General features: G+C 35.1%; 2 long non-coding RNA genes across 3 annotated transcripts in view; both read left to right on the forward strand.

The window, feature by feature from the left end:
• The window catches only part of LOC115273613, a 136268-nt gene extending 120247 nt beyond the window's left edge, over positions 1-16021 (forward strand). The window contains exons 3-5 of one of the 2 annotated variants that reach the window (XR_003900865.1): positions 12429-12523; positions 13313-13416; positions 15631-16021. This is a non-coding gene — a long non-coding RNA (uncharacterized LOC115273613). The remainder of the gene's footprint in view (positions 1-12428; positions 12524-13312; positions 13417-15630) is intronic. The other variant, XR_003900868.1, reaches the window with a different exon arrangement.
• Positions 16022-16642: 621 nt separating this feature from the next.
• Positions 16643-19723, forward strand: LOC115273621. The gene is made up of 3 exons (XR_003900870.1): positions 16643-16763; positions 16922-17015; positions 19619-19723. It is a non-coding gene; the product is annotated as an uncharacterized LOC115273621 (long non-coding RNA).
• Positions 19724-19799: the final 76 nt, after the last annotated feature.

Raw genomic sequence — 19799 nt, forward strand, 5'->3', positions numbered from 1 at the left:
TTATGTAGGAAATGGATGATTAAGTCTTTGGTGTTGTAAAAGCAACTTCATTTAAACATAACCACCCCCGCCACCAAAAAAAAAGAAGAGGAAAAAAAAAGTAAAGAAAATAATAAGGGAAAAGCCCAAGACACACTTGATTTTGTACCCTGCAAATTGCTGAATCCATGGATCAGTTCTAGTAGGCTTCTCGTGGAGTCTGTGGGGTTTTCTATGTAGAGCATCATGTCATCTGTGAAAAGTGAAAGTTTGACTTCATCTTTGCAAATCCTGATGCCTTCTATTTCCGTTTGTTGTCTGATTGCTGGTGCTAGGACTTCCAGCACTATATTAAATAACAGTGGTGGCACTCTGTGTCTTTTGATTGGAGTATTCAGTCCATTTATAGTCAGAGTGATTATTGAAAGATACAAATTTAGTGCCATTATGTTACCTGTAGAAGTGGTGCTTCTTGTGATGTTCTCAGGTTTTGTAGTTTTTGCTGTTTTGGTATTTTTTTTCCTCCACTCAGAGAGTCCCTTGTAAAATTTCATGTAGGGCTAGATTAATGGTGACAAACTCCTTTAGTTTTTTGTTTGTTTGTTTGTTTGGGAAACTCTTTATCCTCCCTCTATTCTGAATGACAGCCTTGTTAGAGAAATAATTCTTGGTTACATATTTTTCTCATTCAGCACACTGAATATTTCCTGCTACTCCCTTCTGCCCTTCCAAGGTTCAGTGGACGAGTCTGCTGCTAACCTTATATGTCTACCCTTGTAGGATAAGAACCTATGTCCCCTAGCTGCTTTCAGAATTCTCTCTTTATCTTTGTGGTTTGCAAGCTTCACGGTGATATATTGTGGTTTTGACCTGATTTTGCTGAGTTTTAGGGAAGAACTCTCTTCCCAAGATTAGGGAATTTCTTAGCTATAAATTGTTCATTGAAACTTTCTGCCCCGTTTTCTCACTCTTCTGGGACTCCTTTGATATGAGTATTGTTTCATTTTATGGAATCACTAAGTTCTCTAACTCTCCCCTCATCATAGCAATTTTCTCTTCCTCTTTTTTCAGCTTCATTATTTTCCATAATTTTATCTTCCATATTATTTATTCTCTCCTCTGCTTCTTCAATCCTTGTTGTGACTACATCCAGTCAGTATTTCTTCTCAGTTATAGCAATTTTCATTTAAGCCTAACTAGGTTTAAAGTTTTTTTGCTTGTTGAGGGGGGAGAGAGCACATGAGGGGATGGGGCAGAGAGAGAGGGAGACAGAAAGATGCTCAAGCAGACTCTGCACTGTCAGCAAGGAACCCAAAGCAGGCATGAAACTGATGAACCTGAGATCATGACCAAAGCTGAAACCAAGTCAGACACCTAACCGACTGAGCCCTCCAGGCACCCATTCAAACTGACTAGTTTTTAGGCCTTTTCTCTTGCAGGAAAAGTTTCTCTGGTGTCTCCTATGTTTATTCCAAGTTCAGCTATTAGTCTCATGACTGTTATAAATTCTTGTTCACATATACTATTTATATCTCTTATGAGCATGTCCCTGGCTGTGATTTCTTCTTGACCTTTCTTTTGGGGAGAATTCCTCTGTCTTGTTATTTTAGCTAAGTTTCTGTCTTTTACATGTTTTAAAAGCTTGTATTGTTTCCTGCACCTGAGAATACTACTATCTTAAAAAAGAGTCATATCCTGTCCAAGGCATGATACTTCAGGAAGTGTTTCTGGTGTATGCTGTTTGTACTCTGCTGTTGCATTTCGGCTGTTCTTTCCCACTGGTCAGTCCTCTGCAGAGCTCTTCCTTGCTTGCAGTGGTAGAACTTTTGGACCTTTAGGTGTGCTTTGATTTGTTTGTTGAAGTAAGTCTCCCGCCCACCATACTCTCTCCCTCCGACTGTGGATATTGTTCTGCCACTCTGCAGGTCGATTTCCTGGGTTTTCCAAGTGATCCAACTTCTTTATAGCTGTATTTGAGGGACCAGGAAAGCCTGTGGTCCCCCTACTTCTCTGCTGTCTTAATTCCTCCCTTGTTTGCAAATATTATTTCCAATTCAACAGATGGCCTTTTGATTTTGTTGAACATTTCTTTTTCTCTATGGAAGATTTTGGTTGTTGTAATCATCCCTACCCATTTTTTTTTGACTTTTGATTTTGTTCTTTGTACTTTAGGCATCACACCCAAAAAGTCCTTGTCCAGACCCATACCAAAGAGATTTTTTCCCTTTGTTTAGAATTGATGATTTCCAGTCTTACATTTAGGTCTTTAATCTGTTTCAAGTTCATTATTTTTAAAATTTTAATTCCAGTATAGTTAACATTGAGTGTTATAATAGTTTCAGATGCACACTATAGTAATTAATGATTCCATATGATACTCAATACTCATCATGGTATGTGTATTCTTAATCCACCTCACCTATTTCACCCATACTTCATCCACCTTTCCTCTGGAAAACCTCAGTTCTCTGTGATTAAGATTTAGATTTTTGGTTTGTCTTTTATTTTCCTTTGTTCATTTGTTTTTTAAATTACATCTATGAATGAGATCATATGCTGTTTTTCTTTCTCTGACATATTTCACTCAGTGTTTACCCTCTAGATCCATCCATGTTGTTTCATGTGAGAAGATTTTATTTTTTTATGACTATATACATTCCATTTATGTATGTGTGTGTATGTGTACATACACACACACACACATACACACATCCCATCTTCTTTATCCATTCACTTGGGCTGTTTCCATAATTCGGCTATTGTAAATAATGCTACAATAAACACAGGAGTGCATTTCAATTTAGTGTTTTTCTTTTCTTTGAGTAATTATCTAGTAGTGTAATAATTGCATTGTATGGTATTTCTATTTTTAATATTTTGGGGAACGTCCATACTGTTTTTCACAGTGACTACAACACCTTGCATTTCTTCCAGGACTGGATAAGGTTTCCTTTTTCTCCACATCCTTGTCAACACTTGATGTTTCTTGTGATTTTGATTTTAGTCAGTTTGACAGGTGTGAGGTAATATGTGATTGTGATTTTGCTTTGCATTTCCATGACATAAGTGTTGTTGAGCATCTCTTCATGTTTCTGTTGGCCATCTGTTTGTCTTCTTTGGGGCAATGTCTGTTCATGTTTTCTACCAATTTTTTAATTGGATTACTTGTTTTCTTGTTTTGTTTTGTTTTTGGTGTTGAGTTGTAAAGTTCTTTATACAGTTTGGATGCTGGCCCTAATTGGATATATTATTTGCAAATATCTTCTCTCATTCCATAGGTTACATTTTAGTTTTGTTGGTGGTTTTCTTTGCTGTACAGAAGCTTTTTATTTTGAGGTAGTGCCAAGAGTTTATCATTGCTTTTGTTTCCCTTATCTTAGGAGAGTTTTCTAGAAAAATGTTGCTATAAGCAAGGTCATAGAAATTACTGCCTGTGCTCCATTTTAGAATTTTTATGGTTGCAGTTCCCCCATTTAGGTCCCTAATCCATTTTGAGTTTAGTTTTGTGTACAGCATGAGAAAGTGGTGCAGTTCCATTCTTTTGCATGTAGTGTCCAGTGTTCCCAACACCATTTGTGGAAGAGACTCCTCCTTCCCCATTGCATATTCTTGCATGTTTTGTCAAAGATTTATTGATCCCACAATCGTGAGTTTATTTCTGGGCTCTATGTTCTATTGACCTAGGTGTCTAGTTTTGTGCCAGTGCCATACCTTTTTGATTAATATAATTTTGTATATCTTGAAATTATTTAACTTCTATATATTTGTGTTCTTTCCAGATTTTTTTATGGTTGATTTCCAGTTTGATTATATTGTGGTAGGAAAAGATGTATGATATGACTTCAATTTTTAAAATTTGTTGAGACTGGTTTTGTGACCTAATATGTGATCTATTCTAGAGAATATACTATGTACACTTGAAAGGAATGTGTTTTTTGCTGTTTTAGAAGAGAAGGCTCTAAATATATGTTAGATTCGTCTGGTCCAGTATGTCATTCAAAGTCACTGTTTCTTTATTTTGTTTGGATGATCTAGCCATTTATGTGAATGTGGTTTTAAAGCCCCTACTTCTAGTACTATTAATTAATAACTTTGTAATTAGTTTCTTTGTGTATTTTCCAAGTTTTGTGAATGATAGAAGCTAGTTGTCAAGTTTAATTCTTATATTTGAAAATACAGTTTTCAAAGAATACCACCATTATTAGATAAAGACTATCTTTTCTGCTCCGTTGTCAAATATTAGTTGACTATATATGCTTGAGTTTGAGGGCCCATGATTCTATTGCACTGGTTTGTTTTTCTGTTTCTATGCCAGTAACATTCTCTTTTTATTGCTATAGCTTATAATAGAGCTTGAAATAAGAGTGTAATAGCTCCCAATTTTTTTTTTACCATCCCCCTCTTAGGATTTCTTTCATAATTAGGAGTCTTTTATGGTTCTGTATAAATTTTAGGGTTTTTCCTACTTCTGCAAAAAACAAAATGCCATTAGAATTATGATAGGGATTGCATTGAATTTATACATAGTGCTTTGTAGTACAGACATATTAACAATCTTAGTTCTTCCAGTTCATAAACATGGAATACATTTCTATTTATTTGTGTCTTTGATTTCTTTCATCAGTGTCATAGAGTGTTCAGTGTATAGCACTCTTGCCTCCTTGGCTAAATGTATTCAAAAGTATTTTATATTTTTAAGTTCTATTGTAATGGAATCGTTTTCTTATGTTTCAGAAACTTGGTCATTACTTAAAACACTGCTACAATTTTTGTCTGTTAAATTTGTATCTGGCAACTACTAAATTCATTGTTCTGATATTTTTAGTGTGGGTCTTTAGGTTTTTCTCTCTACATATAACATCCTGGTGTACATCATGGTATTTGCCAATAGGGACAATTTTACTTCTCTCTTTCCAATTCTGATCCTATTTTTCCCCCTTGGCTGACTGCTCAAGTAGGACTCTAACACTCTTGTGTAGGAATCGTGAAAGTGACACCCTTATCTTTTTTATTTTATTTTATTTTATTCTTAGTTTTTAACATTTATTCAGGATTCTCACCCAAATTTGTCCATGTCATGGTGGTTACAAACTTTCCAACTCTAATGCTCTTTCCAGTACATTTTGAAGGGGGAATAATCTAAAAATTCATAAAAATGAAACAATGTTGGAAACTGCCATGAAAACATAAGTGAAAAATGCATCTTTTCGAAGAGTCACAGGACTATAAATTCAGGAAGTACAAAAATTGGAAATGTATCAAACTCATCAAATTATATGCATTAAATGTACAGCTTGTTTTTGTTTTGTTCTGTTTTTTAATCTTTTTTCTTTTTTGTAACTTTATTTTTTTATTTTTTTTAGAATATAACACTATTTTTTTAACATATGCAATTATTTTCCATCATTTACAATACAGTAGTTACAATGACACTCCAAATTACACCCTTATCTTGTTACTGATCTTAAAGGGAAAGTTTTCATCCTTTTATTATTGAAGATGGTGTTAGCTGTGGGCTTGTCTTAGATGGCCTTTATTATGTTATTTTCACTCTATACCTATTTTTTAGAAGATTTTATCATTAATGGATACTAAATTTTGTCAAATGGTTTTTCTAGATGATAATCATTTTTTTCTTTCATTCTATTAATGTGATTTATCACATTGACTAATTTGTATATATTGAACCATCTTTGAAACCCAGGGATAAATCCCACTTGATCATTAAGAATAATCTTTTTAATATGTTGATTAATTCAACTACTTAGTATTTAATTGATATTTTTGTATCTATATTCCTCAGGCATACTGATCCCTAGTTTTCTTTTCTGGTAGTGTTTTGTTTTTTGTTTTTGTTTTTTCCCCCTGGCTTTGGTATCAAATAGGCTGGGATCATAAAATCAGTTTATTTGGAATGGTTTCCTTCTCTTCAATTCTTCTGGAAGATAAAGGAGGCTTGCCATTAATTCTTGTTTAAATGTTGCTAAAATTCACTTATTGGTACATTTGGTTCTGGGCTTTTTTTCACTGGGAGATTTTTGATTACTTATTCAACCTACTTACTAGTAATGTGTCTGTTCAGACTTATTTCTTTCTGATTCTGTATTGTTAATTTGTATGTTTCCAATATTTTTTCCATTTCTTCTAGTTTGTCTAATTTGTTGATGTATAGTTGACCTTTTGTGATCCTTTTTATTTCTATAGTATTAGTTGAAATGTGTCTTTTCATCTAGAATTTTTTTAAATTTGTGTCCTCTTTCATTTCCTTCTTGATCTAAGTAAAAAGATTTTTAATTTTTGGCTATCTTTTCAATGAGTCAACTCTTATTTTGCTTAATTTGTTGTGTTGTTTTCCAGTTCCCTATTTATGTTCTATTCTTAATTGTTTCCTTCCCATTGCTATCTTCAGACTCAGTTTTTTCTTTCATTTAGGCTCAGTTTTTTCTTTAAAGTTGTTTATTCTGCCTTAAGTTGTTCTTTAAGGCATAGAGTTAAGTTGTTTATTTGATATCCTTTTTTTCTTTTCTGGTAAGCCTTTATTGCTATAAAATTCCCTCCTAGAACTGTAGTTATTGAATTTCATAAGTTTCGGTGTGTTGGGTTTCCACTTTGATTTTTCTCAAGGTAGTTTTAAATTTACCCTCAATTTTCTTTTTTGTTGTTGTTCACTAGCTGTTGAGAGTGTTGTTGAATTTTCTTGCACATATTAATGTTCTAGTTTTCTTTCTGTTGTGAATTTCTACTTTTCTACCATTGTGGTCAGAGAAGATACTTTAATCTCTCTTAATCTGCTAAGATGTGTTGCATATTCCATAAAATGTTCCATGTGCAGTTGAGAAAAATGTGCATTCCCAGTTGTCTGATAAAATGTTATGTATATATGTGAAAGGTCTACTTTATAGTGTTTTTCAAGTCCCCTGTTTCCTTATTGATTCTCTATGTGATCCAGCTATCCATTACTGACAGTAGGGCACTAAAGTCCCCATCTATTATAATGCTATTTATTTATCCTTCTACTTCTGTTATTTTTTGCTCTATGTTTGTGTGTGTGTGTGTGTGTGTGTGTGTGATTTTGAGTATATAAATATTTACAATCATTTTGTTCTTGGTGGATTGACCCCTTCATCACTATTTAATGATCTTCTGTCTTTATCTTAAGGTCTACTTTTGTACTGGATGTAAGTATAGCCTCACTAATGTTTTTTTTTTCTTTTGATACCATTTTCTTGAAGTATCTTTATCTTCTTTCCTAAATCTCTGCATGTCTCTAAAGCTAACGTGAGTCTCGGGCAGCATTTGAGGGTTGGTTTTTTTTTTTTTCATCATTTTACCTTTAAGGTATTCTTAAAGCTTTTGATTAGAGAATTTAATTTTTTTATGTTTAAAGTACTATTGATAGGTAAGGACTTATTATTGCTGTGTTTTTTTTTTTGTTTTTTTTTCTGACTGCTCTGACTGCTTTGTAGTTTAGTTATTTCCTACTTATATCCTACTGGTGTGTGTGTGAAAGAGAGAGAGCAAGTGTGCTTTTGGTATTAGTATGCTTGAGGGTTTTCTTTATCATGCTTATTTGTGTATCTAATATAGATTTTTTTCCTGGCAGTTTTCATGAGGTTTACATAAATATCTTTAAATCATAATACCCTGTTTACACTAACAACTTCACTGACTAGAATTCCTAAACTTTACAACTTCCCCTCACATTTTAGATTACTCCTGTCAGTTTACCTATTTTATATTGTGTAACTAATAACAGATTATTGTAGTTATGACAAACTTTTACCTACAATTGTAGGTAAATTACACACCAAAATTAGCATATATAGAATCTGAATATTTTTTATATTCACTAATATCCATGAGCTTTATACTGCCTTATGTTTTTATAATTTTAATTCACATTATTTTTCTCAGTCTTTATCTCTCCTTCATTTCCAAAAGACGACTTTGCCAAGTATAGAATTCTTGGTTGATAGTTTTATCTTTAAGTATTTTTAATATACCCTCTCATTCTCTCTTGGCCTAAAATATTTCTGTTGTGAAATCCACATATAGTCTTATGGGGCTTCTCTTATATGTAATTTCTCTTTTCTCTTGCTGCTTTCAAAGTTCTGTCCTTTACTTTTCACAATTTAATGTGTCTCATTGTAGTCTTATTCAGATTCAACTCATTTGGAATTTTTGAGTATTTATGGACTTGAGTCCATAGTTCTCTCCAGCTTTGGAAATTTGTCAGCCACTATTGTTTAAAATATATTTTTGACTCTTATTTTTCTCTTCTGGAATTTACACAATGTAGATAATGTTTCTTTGATTGTGCCCCATGAGTCTTATAGAGTTATTTACTTTTATTCAGTTCTTTTTGCTACTTTAATTGTATAATTTTAAATGTCATTTCTTATAGAGTAGTGTTTTTGTTTTTTGTTTTTCCCATAGTTGAGTCTGCTTTTGGAGCTCTCTACTGAAGTCTTTGGTATAGTCACTGTATTTTTTAGCTCTAGGAGTTTTTATTTGTTATTGTTTTTTGATGGTTTCTCTCTTTGCTGAAATTCTCATTTTGTTCATTTTTCTGTCCTATACTTCACTAAACCTCAAGAGGAGAATTATTCTAAAATCTTTGTTTGGCAGTTCACATTTCTTCACTTCTTTAGGGTCAAGCTTTATTAGATTCATTTGGCATGTCATGTTTACCAAGTTTGTCATCATCTTTGATTCTTTACATTGTTATCTATATGTCTGAGTGAGTGGTCTCTACTTCAGCCTCTGCAGGTTTGCTTTGACAGACACCATTCTTCTCTAGTCACATTAGTTAGCTTTTTAGATGCATCTGCTAGGCAGGAAGGACTTGCTGTCAGGTTTATTTTGGTTTGAGGTCACTACCTGGGCTTTGGGATGGGAGGGTGTTGCTAGCTGACAATAACTGGCTAAATTTGATGGCTTCGTTCCTTGCCTACAAGAAATTACTAGAGAGGTTCTGCAGTCACCTGGGTTTTCTGGTCAGGCTTATTATCAGTCAAGACTGGGTGCTATAATCAGCAGTCAGTGAGGCTATGAATTAGCTTCTGTGCCCTGGCAGGTCAGCAGGAAGGGTCCCAGGGATTATGTAATTTGTTCTGGGGGACCTGGGACAGGCAAGACTGTACTGAATTTTCTGACCAGATAGAGCCATTGGTTTTGTTCTGCAAATGGAAAGAGACACAGAATTGCTCTGAGTTTAAGTGCCACTGTATGTATGGCTGTTGGATGGGGAGTGCAACTTCCTGTGTGCTTGGGTTAGGTTCCTTTGCCAGGTAAGTTGAAACATCTTTTTCAGCAATGTGTGAGGCTACACATTAATTTCCCTGCCCAGCAGTAGTACAAGAACTTGCTTTAAGGCTGGTAAAGCTTTTGCGTGTGTTACTGAACCGGGGCAACCTTTGCCCCAATTTCCTTGGCCAAACAGAGTCACTGGCTTTGCAGACTATCATGTCTGTTGCCATTCTCTCTGCACAGGTGAGCGAGTTGTGCTATACAACTTTTTAGGCGTTCTGGCCAGGATTTCTGGTCAAATAAGGCTGGGAGCTTCAATTAGCAACAGCCAGGACAATGACTTCCCTCTGCTGCCTGGGCAGGGCAGAGCAGCCTCTGGAGCTGGCAGATCTCTTTATTTGAGAACCTAAATTATACAGACCTGTGCCCTGGTTCTACAGTTAAGCAAAGCTGCTGGTCCAGACTATTTAGGTGCTAATGGGTAGGAATTTGGTCTGCCAAGATCCAAGTATGGGTTGTTGCAAATCTCTCCCCTCCTTCTCTGTCACAGTAAGATTTCTAGTAGTCAAGCTCCATAGATTCCCCTGAATTTTCTGTGGGGCAAAACCAGAAAGTGACCCAGAATGCTGGGGATCCGGAGGTGTACCCTGGGCTTTCTTTTACTGCCAGGGGAATGGCACGCTCAGAGGATACCTCATGGCATGATACTGTGCTAGCCTAGAGGAATGGGCATTGTGATCAGTGTGTAGCACCTCCTCTTACTCTGCCTCTGTGATCTCTCTTGGTCTATATGGTGCTGAGATGTTCAGGTTTTGTGATGGAAACTACATATATATATATATATATATACATACATATATATGTGTGTAGTACATATATGTATATACACATCTTTAATTTTAGAGTTTGACATTTCAAGGAGGATTCATATATGGCTATCTCCTGAAAAGGTGGAAAAAGAAGCTAGGAGAGGTCAAGACTGGAAATGTCGCAGATCTGGGCAAAGGTTAGATTGTAAGGGGAATATAGAAAAGTATGAAGAGTGCTTAAGGACAAAAGAGGATATTGAATAGGAATGGGGTGAAGAGATATGAGTTTAGTAAGGGAGCTGGTAATTTTCAGATTCAAAAGAAGTGTAAGAATGGATTCACTGGAGGGTACATTTTTTTAGTTCAATAGAGAGGTCAAAACCAAAGATATAAAGTCATTGTTATAGAGGTCATATCATAGAGCTATGTATGGAATGACTGAGAGAAAGAAAAGACAGGGAAGGAAAGACTCCAGGAGACCACTGCCAAAAAGGAAATTGGAAAGAGGAATACTGTGCACTCTTATAGAAAGTGAGATAATAAAGAGAAAGCATTCCCCTTCTAGTGAAGAGAATTTCAGGGGAAAAAAAATACATTGACATCAACAATGTCCACTATCATGTTAATGTCTAGATAAGTAAGGATTAGGTTTTCCATTAAATGAAGCAGTTTAAAAGTCATTAGTATTCTTAGAAGGCCATTCCTAACAGATGGGTGCAGCAATCGCATGATCTGAGGTTTACTAAAAAATATTATTTAAAAAGTAACTAAAGATTAGTACTTCTTTACTGAATGTGGATGTCCAGAAAAAATTGTTGGCCAAAATGGAAAATGCTGGGGTAATAGAGGTAAAAGTGAAGGCACAGTGAAGGAAGGAGAAAGAGGCATAAAAAGAAACTTAGAAAGTCAAAATTACTGACCTCAAGGACAACAGTGAGAGAATTATTTGGCAAGACTTTGGTTTGCATCTCTATTTCTCTATTTCCTCCTTATCTTGAGGTAGAAAAAAACAAAAGGCAGTTCCTAGAGTTTTTAATACAAGCTCTCAAATCTTTGTTAAGAAGAGATGGTGACATTGGCTGGGGGGAAAAAGAAGCTTGATGAAGCAGAAAGATCTAAAATAACTTTATTATTTAAAATACATGTTTTTAGTTTATAACATTAACATCTCAGTAAGTGCAGGAAAAAATACTGTCTAAATGGTGACATTAGACATAATCTTGATAACACAGAGCAAGTTACTCCCCAAATCCAAGCAATCTACAAAATTGGGTTAATATTGTTATATGGTGGGAATGAAGTAAGAACTCTGAGTACTTCCAATATTTTAGGTTGTAGACCAATATCTTGAAATGTATTTCCATTTCTACATTTTAATTTCCAAACTTAATTGTAAGGATTCACAAACATAGGTACTATACTTGCTATTATTTTTGTATGCTTTTCTCTACTCAGCGTGGAGAATTGTATAGAATGAGAGCTTTAAGTGTACTTGAATTCTCTAGAATTTTGAAAACATTTCTTTGGGTCAGTCTTGTGTCTCCTTAACACAGTGGGCTTTTTAGAGTGGGAGAAAGTAGTAGTAAGGAATTTTTACTAGAAGAGGCCGGTAACTAAGAACATATACTGTGAATTTAACATTTTTAGAGTAATGTCAAGAACACCAAATTCCCTTTGTAGTATGTTACAGGTCTCTCATAAGCTTTCGGAGAGGTTGGACTTGTATCTCTTCTGTAATGTTTCATTGCTTAAAGGCATTCATTTTGACTTAATTTTCTACCTATTTGCATAAAGTAGGTTTGTATTTGCTACAAATATAAGTTCTTCTGTTCCTATATTTTGTGTTCTAATCTTATGTATGTGCAAAAAATGGATAATATACAAATATATTGACACATATATAAAATCTTGGATATTTTAACCATTTTAATCTATGTTTTGTGGAATCTATTCTAATCCTTTAGATATTTCTTTCTCTCCTCTACATACGGAAATTAATCTTATATTGCAATTAAAAATTTCTTCAGAATCCATGGACATGTGTAACAGTAAGTTTTTAAAAATAAGTGAACTCCTATCTAAATGACATATTATACAGTTCTATTTTCTGGGATGATTTCATGTCAAAATTAAATGGGCTAAAACTTTCTATTTGTGAGAGAGACACAGCTTTGTTTTTCCTCTAATTAATATATTATATTAAAACATAGCCTATTGAGCATTGTGTTAGTGGAAAAGAGCTAAAAGAGTTTTTTGTTTAGGGTTTCTTAAAACAATTTTATAGAATGTTTTATCGAATATACCATTCATGAAATCACAACAAATAACCCAAAGCACTTACACTTTCATCTGTTACACACGTGGGGTCATAGCTCTTCTCTCCTTTTCCAGCTCTCCTGAGAACGTGAGACAACATGGTGCCTCCACAGCATGGTGCAGTAGTAAAGAGAATATGTCTTCATCTTCGAGATTATGGACAGGCAGAAGTAAGTGAATGATCCTCCTTTTTAAATGGCAATGATCCAAGGTTTTGTTTTTGGCATTTGAAACCTAATACATTCCTAAGTAACAAATTCTACTTATGATGTTCTTGAGTTATCAATGCCTCCAGTTCTAGTGAGCTCTCTGTAAGAAAAGAAAAAACAATGTACAGGCATATTTTGGATTTGCTTTACTGCAATTAAGTGAATAATATTGCAACAGTCTGGAATCAAACTTGCAATGTCTCCAGTTTATTTTTTGGTATCCTACTACGTATAATAAGGTTTACACTATATTTTAGAATATGATTGCATACTTAATAGGCTGTCTAAAAAAAACGATGGTATTAAGGTATAACCTTAATTTTAAAATATCTCATTGCTAAAAAAAAATTCCAAGTTGGAATTTTTGTTGGTGGTTGCTGAAGGCTGCTGTAGCTATGGTAAATTCTTAAAATAAGACAACAATAAGGTTTATGGCAGCAAGTGACTTTTCTTTCTTGAAGAATTTCTCTGTAGCATACGAGGCTGTTTGGTAGCATTTTATCAATAGGAATTTTTTCAAATTTAGAGTTAATCCTCTCAAACCCTGATGCCTGTTTTATCAACTAATTTTATGTATATTCTATATCCTTTGTTATTTCAAAAATCTTCAGAGCATCTTAACCAGAAGTAGTTTCCATCTCAAAAAAAAATGTTTTATTTATCCATAAGAAGCAAGTCTTCATCTGTTCGGGTTTTATCACGAGACTGCAGTAATTCAGTCCTGTCTTAAAGCTCCACTTCTAATTCTAGTTCCCTTGCTATTATCGCCACATATGCAGTTATGGCCTTCACTGAAATCTTGAAGCCCTCACAGTCATCCATGAAGTTTGGAATCAACGTCTACCAAACTCCTGGTAAGGGTGATACTTGATCTTTTTCCATAAATTGTGAGTGTTCTTAATGAGATCAACAATGGTGAGTATATTCCAAAATATCTTCAATGGACTTTGCCCAGATCACTATCTGTGGCAGCTAAAGCCTTAGGAAATGTAAAGCTTGAAAACTGACATTACTCCTTGATCTGTGCATTGCAGAATGCGTGTCATTAGCAGCCATAAAAAATATTAATCTCATCGTACATCTACATCAGAATTCTTTGGTGGCCAGGTGCATTATCAATGAGCAGTACGATTGTGAAAGGATTTTTCCCCCAAACCATGGTGCTTAAAATAGCCATGTTGCAGAGAGATGTGCTGTCACTTGGGCTTTGTTGTACCATTTATAGAGCGTAAGAAGAGTAGATTTACTGTAATTATTAAGGGCCCTAGGAATTACAGAATGGGAAAGGAACCTCGGCTTTAACTTAAAGTCACCAGCTGCATCCGTTCCTAATAAGAGAGTTAGGCATGGGCTTCTCCTCCCTAGCTAGGACAGACCTAGATGACATCTTCCACTATAAGGCGGTTTGGTTGATGTTGAAAATCTGTTAGCTGGTGTACTGCCTTCAAGAATTATCTTAGCTACATCTCTTAATGAAGCTTCTACTTCAGCACTTGCTGCTTTACCTTATACTTTAAGAAAGAAGCCATCTCCATAACATGAAAGATCCAACTGATGCTAGCTTCAAACTCTTCCTCTGCAGCCTTCACAGAATTTAAGTTAGAGTGTTGCTCTGCATTAAGCTTTAGCTAAAGGAATGTTGTGGCTGTTTTGATCTCCCATCCTGACCACTAAAACTTTCACAATATAAGGCATAGGGTTGTTTCACTTACCTATCATTCAACTGTCCACTGGAATAGCACTTGTTTTTCTGTACCTTCACAACTTGGCTAATTGGTGCAAGAGACCTGGCTTTTGGCATGCTTTTCTCACTAGACTTAAACATCTTATTTTAATTCAAAAGCTCGAAATGATTGACTCTTCCATTAGAAGCCACTGTAGGATGAGCTAACTGGCCTAAATTCAATTTTGTGTCTTAGAGAACGTCTGAGGGAGAAGGATGGAAAAATGATGCTGATAGACTTGCCCAACAGAAGGTCCAGACACCTTCAGTTTGTGCAGGGGAAAAAAAATACGGTTATCTGTGAAGTACAGTAAAGTGAAGCACAATTATACACAATATACAGGCATACCTCATTTACTTTCTTTTGTTTTGAATCAAAACTTGGTGTATCATATTCCTAAACTCATGGAACTTTGTCAAATTTTTGTATTTAAAGCATTTATATGTTTATTCTAATATAATATATTATTTTCTGTGATCCTCTGTAATATAGGCTGGGAATTTATTATTGCAGTCAAGGGGGCAAAGGCTAGTGAGTAATATGGAGATATACAAAGGAATTGATAATAATATTTCTTTGCCTATTAATTCCAATATTTGAGGAAATTTTTAAAGTATTTTTTAAAAAATAAAATAATTACTAGGCCAGTGTTTTAAAGTTTATTTATATACACATATAGCATTTATTGTTTTAACTGGTAAATTAGTAACAGCAAATCCCACTTCATAGTCTTTGCCCATATGTGATATTCCTACTTGCATCTATATTAAATATACAATTAAAATTTCCACAATCTGTATTAAATTTCATTGGTCAAATAAACCAATTACAGATAGATTGGAGATCTATCTATCTATATCCTGTAATATGAATGAAGAAAATTATTATCAATAACTTATGGGTTTATAACATGAAAACCTGGCTCAGAGATCTGTCATTATTCTATCTTCCCTTAAAAAGTATTCCTAAGATTATTTCTGATTAAGAAAAACTCAAGCACTTTCTGAGCCAACTGTATTTCCATTCCTCATTAATGCATGATTAATATATAACAAGGAAACCACTTTATTTGTTCAAGTACTAATTTTCATGTGGACGGCTCCCCAGTCTATGCACCTTTGCTAGTAGAGACTCCAAAGCAAAAATAATTTAGCAATAATGAAGATTAACTGTAAGTAGTTGCCTCAAAACTGACTGAATATGGCTAAAGGAAGAAAAATGATTCATTTTTAACTTATTTATCTGGTAGTGACTTCCTGTTCTAAATAATCATGCATGGGCATATTGTTATGAATATTCAAAAGGTTTTTAACGGCTTAATAATTTTTCTTCCTTTGTTTCTAGGAACAGAAGTCATAACACACACTGAAATAGAGTGTCACACTTGTCAGCAGCAGATAAAGTAATGTATCATCTGATGCTTTCTCTCTCTTCTGTGGCACCAACAAAGGCAGACCCGCCATCGGAGGAAAGCATTACTCCCATCTGGGTTTTAATGCAGAAATAACACATAGCTGACTTAGTCTAGGCTCCCTTGATTAAAGTTAGAATATCCAAAGTAAAAGTTTCACTTACCAAGAGTCCTCTCTATCCAAAGCGTGTCACAGATCTATTTGAAATAGATAATGTGTTAGCTCCAGATTTTCTCAGCACGATGTTTCTGCTCACTTCGTTCCTGAGTATATAGAAATTGGTAGTTGGCAAAGTCACCTGAAATAAAGAAGAATCAAGTTTTGCTCATTTTATTTTTGCTTCACAACTAACAACTTAGCACTTCGGTTGCGTAAGCTCCTTTTTATCTCGTGGACTCACCCTCTGCCCTTCTTTGCTCACTTTGTGCCCTGGGCTAATTCCTTACCTTCTGGCTTCCTACAGAGTTTGGTCAACAGGAGGCATTGTTAGCAAGTGGAAGAGAGGAGATTTATTTCTTCTACTCTATCACTGATTGTCTGTAATGTTTGGGGGATGCACTCAATGTTTATTGGTCCTAGGAGCAGATTTTCTTTCAGAGCTTAATATTTCCTAAAGGTTCTTGTTGTACAGCTTTGCTCTTTCTCTACAACAGGCCTAGAAACGGTAATGGTTTGCCTCCACTGCAGTGGTGTGCCTCACCATTTTGTTTTGGTTTCAATAGCTGTATCCCAAATTCTATAAAAGTTATTGTAACTTTAGAATGAATCTATCATTATGAGTTCCAGAAGAAAAAAAAACATACTCAAAGGGTTTATCTAAACAGCATCAAGAAAACATAAAAGCCTCTTGCTTTTGGTTTATCTTTAAGGTCAAGTATATAGTCCTCAGGAAAGGATCACCGTCACTATTCTACTTCTCTTCTTTTTTGCATTAGCAGAAGGCAAAAATATAACTTACAAGCAAGTGATCCATAATCGTTTTTTCAAGCCTCTAGACATCTACCACAAAATATTCGCATGTTCAACTCATTACTATGCAAAAGATAAGGTTGATACCTGCATAAGGTAAGATTTTGCCCTTTTCTGCTTAAGAAAGCCTATCATAAAATGAGTGTTTGAGAATACAGTTGTCATAGATGGAACGCTGAAACTGTGCAATGTTAATCTTAAAAGTATTTTCAACATTTTGGTAGTAATAACTCCTAATTTGCAAAATGCCACAGATTACCTTGTAGGTCACCTATGCCTCAGCCATGAACAGCTTTTCCTGAGACACAGACGGACAGGTAATTTTCTTTCAGGAGCTTCCATCAGGAGGTAGGTGGCAATGTGTCCTACTTCTTCCACTGATTATGGTAGTCTGGCCCTTTAGGTATAACTCAGAGAAATGGGAATGGAGTAACACTGACACAAATGCAAATACGATAGATCATTCGAAACCCCCTGAACAGTCTTGTCATTATTTGCTATCTAGAATGAAACAAAGCAAACTGTTAGACCCTAAGGAAAAAACCTGAGAAACGACATGCCTTCTTGGCCAGTTACCACCAAGTTCCTTTCATTAGAACTGCATAATGGGCATCAAGCATCTACTAAAGCCTGTTTCAGAGCACAATATGCATTATTAATACCAACACAGAAGACGACTGATAAGTCTAAGAAACTTAAAACTGTAGGGTGGAGGGGGGAAGGGAAGAGGAAAAAAAGTAGTTTCAAAGGACAGAGTTGATGTGGGGAGGGGCAGAGAAGCGAAAATGGTGATGGGCCTTGAGGAGGCTACTTGTTGGGATGAACACTGGGTGTTGTATGTAAGCGATGAATCGGGAATCTGTTAGCTAACTTGACAGTAAATTATATTGAAAAAAAGTATTCTCAATTCTCTAAGCATGGTGTTTGATTCTCTGTTAGAATTCATTTGATCCTTTCTTATTAGTATTATGGATAAATTTTGTATTTCAAGCTTTTAAGGGCATGCCCCGACCTAGTCACAGGTAGTACTAGGCTTGCACATTTATATCCTTAAGAAGTTTACATATAGCTCCAGATAACCACACAGATTTGCACATATATTTTTTTCACCCACAAATTGAAGTTTCATCATATGTGAGCCATATCGTCACCCAGTAGGAAAATCATTCCGTACTGTATTCTCAACAACTGGAGACACAACAGAACTGGCTCTTCAAGTTAGCTTTCATTGTGAAAGGGAGTACCTTCATTGAACAGCTTTCCTAGTTTTGATATTTCTTATTTCTACTTTAGAGAAATACTAAATATTTTAAAGAAAAATAGGTTGAATTGAAAATTTGTTTTTCCTTCTATGTTTCCCTCACCATAGCATATAAAACACCCCAAAGAAGTCCCAGCATCAAAAATGTCATGGAACAATTACTTTAACTGAAAGACACTATTATTTACCCTGTTTTCAGATAACGCAGCTAATAGAGTTGAAAGGTTTTAGTGTCTGTCTTGGGCACTTGCTGTGCTAGCAAGTGACAGAGTCAGGACTTGCAAGACTAGATTCAATTCCCAAGCTCCTTCTAATGGACCAGCAGTATCCTGCTGAAAATTATACTAGCAAAAGAATGGCAGAATTGAGAGCATGGGCAAATCCTAAAAACAATTTAATAGTCAGTACCATCTTATCTTCAGAATAAAAGAAGATAAAGTATGACTTTGAATTACCTTCAGATAACTGCTTTGCCAAAGTCAATTAGATTTCTTCACCTTGCTCTTGAGATTCCCATTATGTGAGTCTACAATACAACCCAGGAATTTGAATATTGAGTGATCACACTGAATGATACAAGGGCTACACTTTGAAAAATGTTGCCATAGATAGAGAAATTTGAGGATTTAATAAGCTGGTACTTTGGGTTAAATAATATTAGATCTGTAGATGGTATTACCAGTGAATATTGTCAAAATAAGAGATCACCAGTGTATGGCAGAGTTCTCCAGAATGTGGTGAAATAAAAATTAGACATTTCCTCAGGTCAGAGATTAGTTTTGAGTATAAGTGGATAAGTACCACAGAAAAGTTAAAAAAAGATTCCTTGGATCTCTTTTGTTCTCCGATGTTGCAGTTGCAAATTTCAGTAAGTAGTGTTCCTGACCCTAGAGACACCTCCATCAAGAGAGTACAAATGACCTTTCAAATATTCTTCCACCTTCCACTTGCTTAGGAAGATAGCAGAGGGCTGGTCCTAAGAGGTCCTCCAGGCAGTCACTAACTGGAAGTGACTCCTATCAGAAGTGGGAGGAGTCTATTTCCTGTACTTCACCTTTCACCTACTAGTCTCTTACAGCACAATAGAGACCCATAACACATACTTATTTCAGGTAGTTTATTTCTTGGTTTTAAGTACAGATTGTGAAGTGCAGATTATCATAGGATATGGGAAATAAAATTTGAAACTAAATGACAGAGAAAGGAAAACTCCTTAACATATCTATAATCTGTGTAGAAGGGAGGCAACAGGTGTAGTGCATGAAACATTTTAGTATTACAAAATTAAACCCAAGTCATTTGGAGATCATCAAGGGTAAGTTTGGTCTGAGCAGTGGTTATGAGCTTTGCAGGGCATGAATGCCAGGATTAATAAAGCAAAACCCGAGTCTAAGAATGAAGCTAAAAATCTGTACAGGGCCACCTGGGTGGCTCAGTTGGTTGAGCATCCAACTTTTGATCCCAGGTCGGGATTGAGAGCTATTGTGAACTCTGTGCTGACCATGGACCCTGCCTAGGATTCTTTCTCTTGCTCTCCCCCACTCATGCTCGCTCTCTCTCTCAAATAAACATTTAAAAATCTGCACCATTACTAGGAAACCTTTATGTTTGGTTTCAAATTGAACTTTATATTTTTTCAGATGTTACTGGAAAGCACATTTATAATTGAGTTTTCTTTTTTGTCTTAAAGGTTACCAACCTTCTGTCTGATCATCGGATCATCTAAAAACATTTAATCTGTACAGTTTTTATTTTTGTATAATGATCCTTTTTAATAAAAGCAAAAAAAATTAGGAACAAATGGTACTTTTTATTCACTGTATTTTTCATTGAGATGATGAAGCAAAGTTTGTCCACTTCCCCTCAATAAA

Source organism: Suricata suricatta, chromosome 2 (genome assembly GCF_006229205.1).
Source record: "Suricata suricatta isolate VVHF042 chromosome 2, meerkat_22Aug2017_6uvM2_HiC, whole genome shotgun sequence".
Classification (NCBI taxonomy): Eukaryota; Metazoa; Chordata; class Mammalia; order Carnivora; family Herpestidae; genus Suricata; species Suricata suricatta.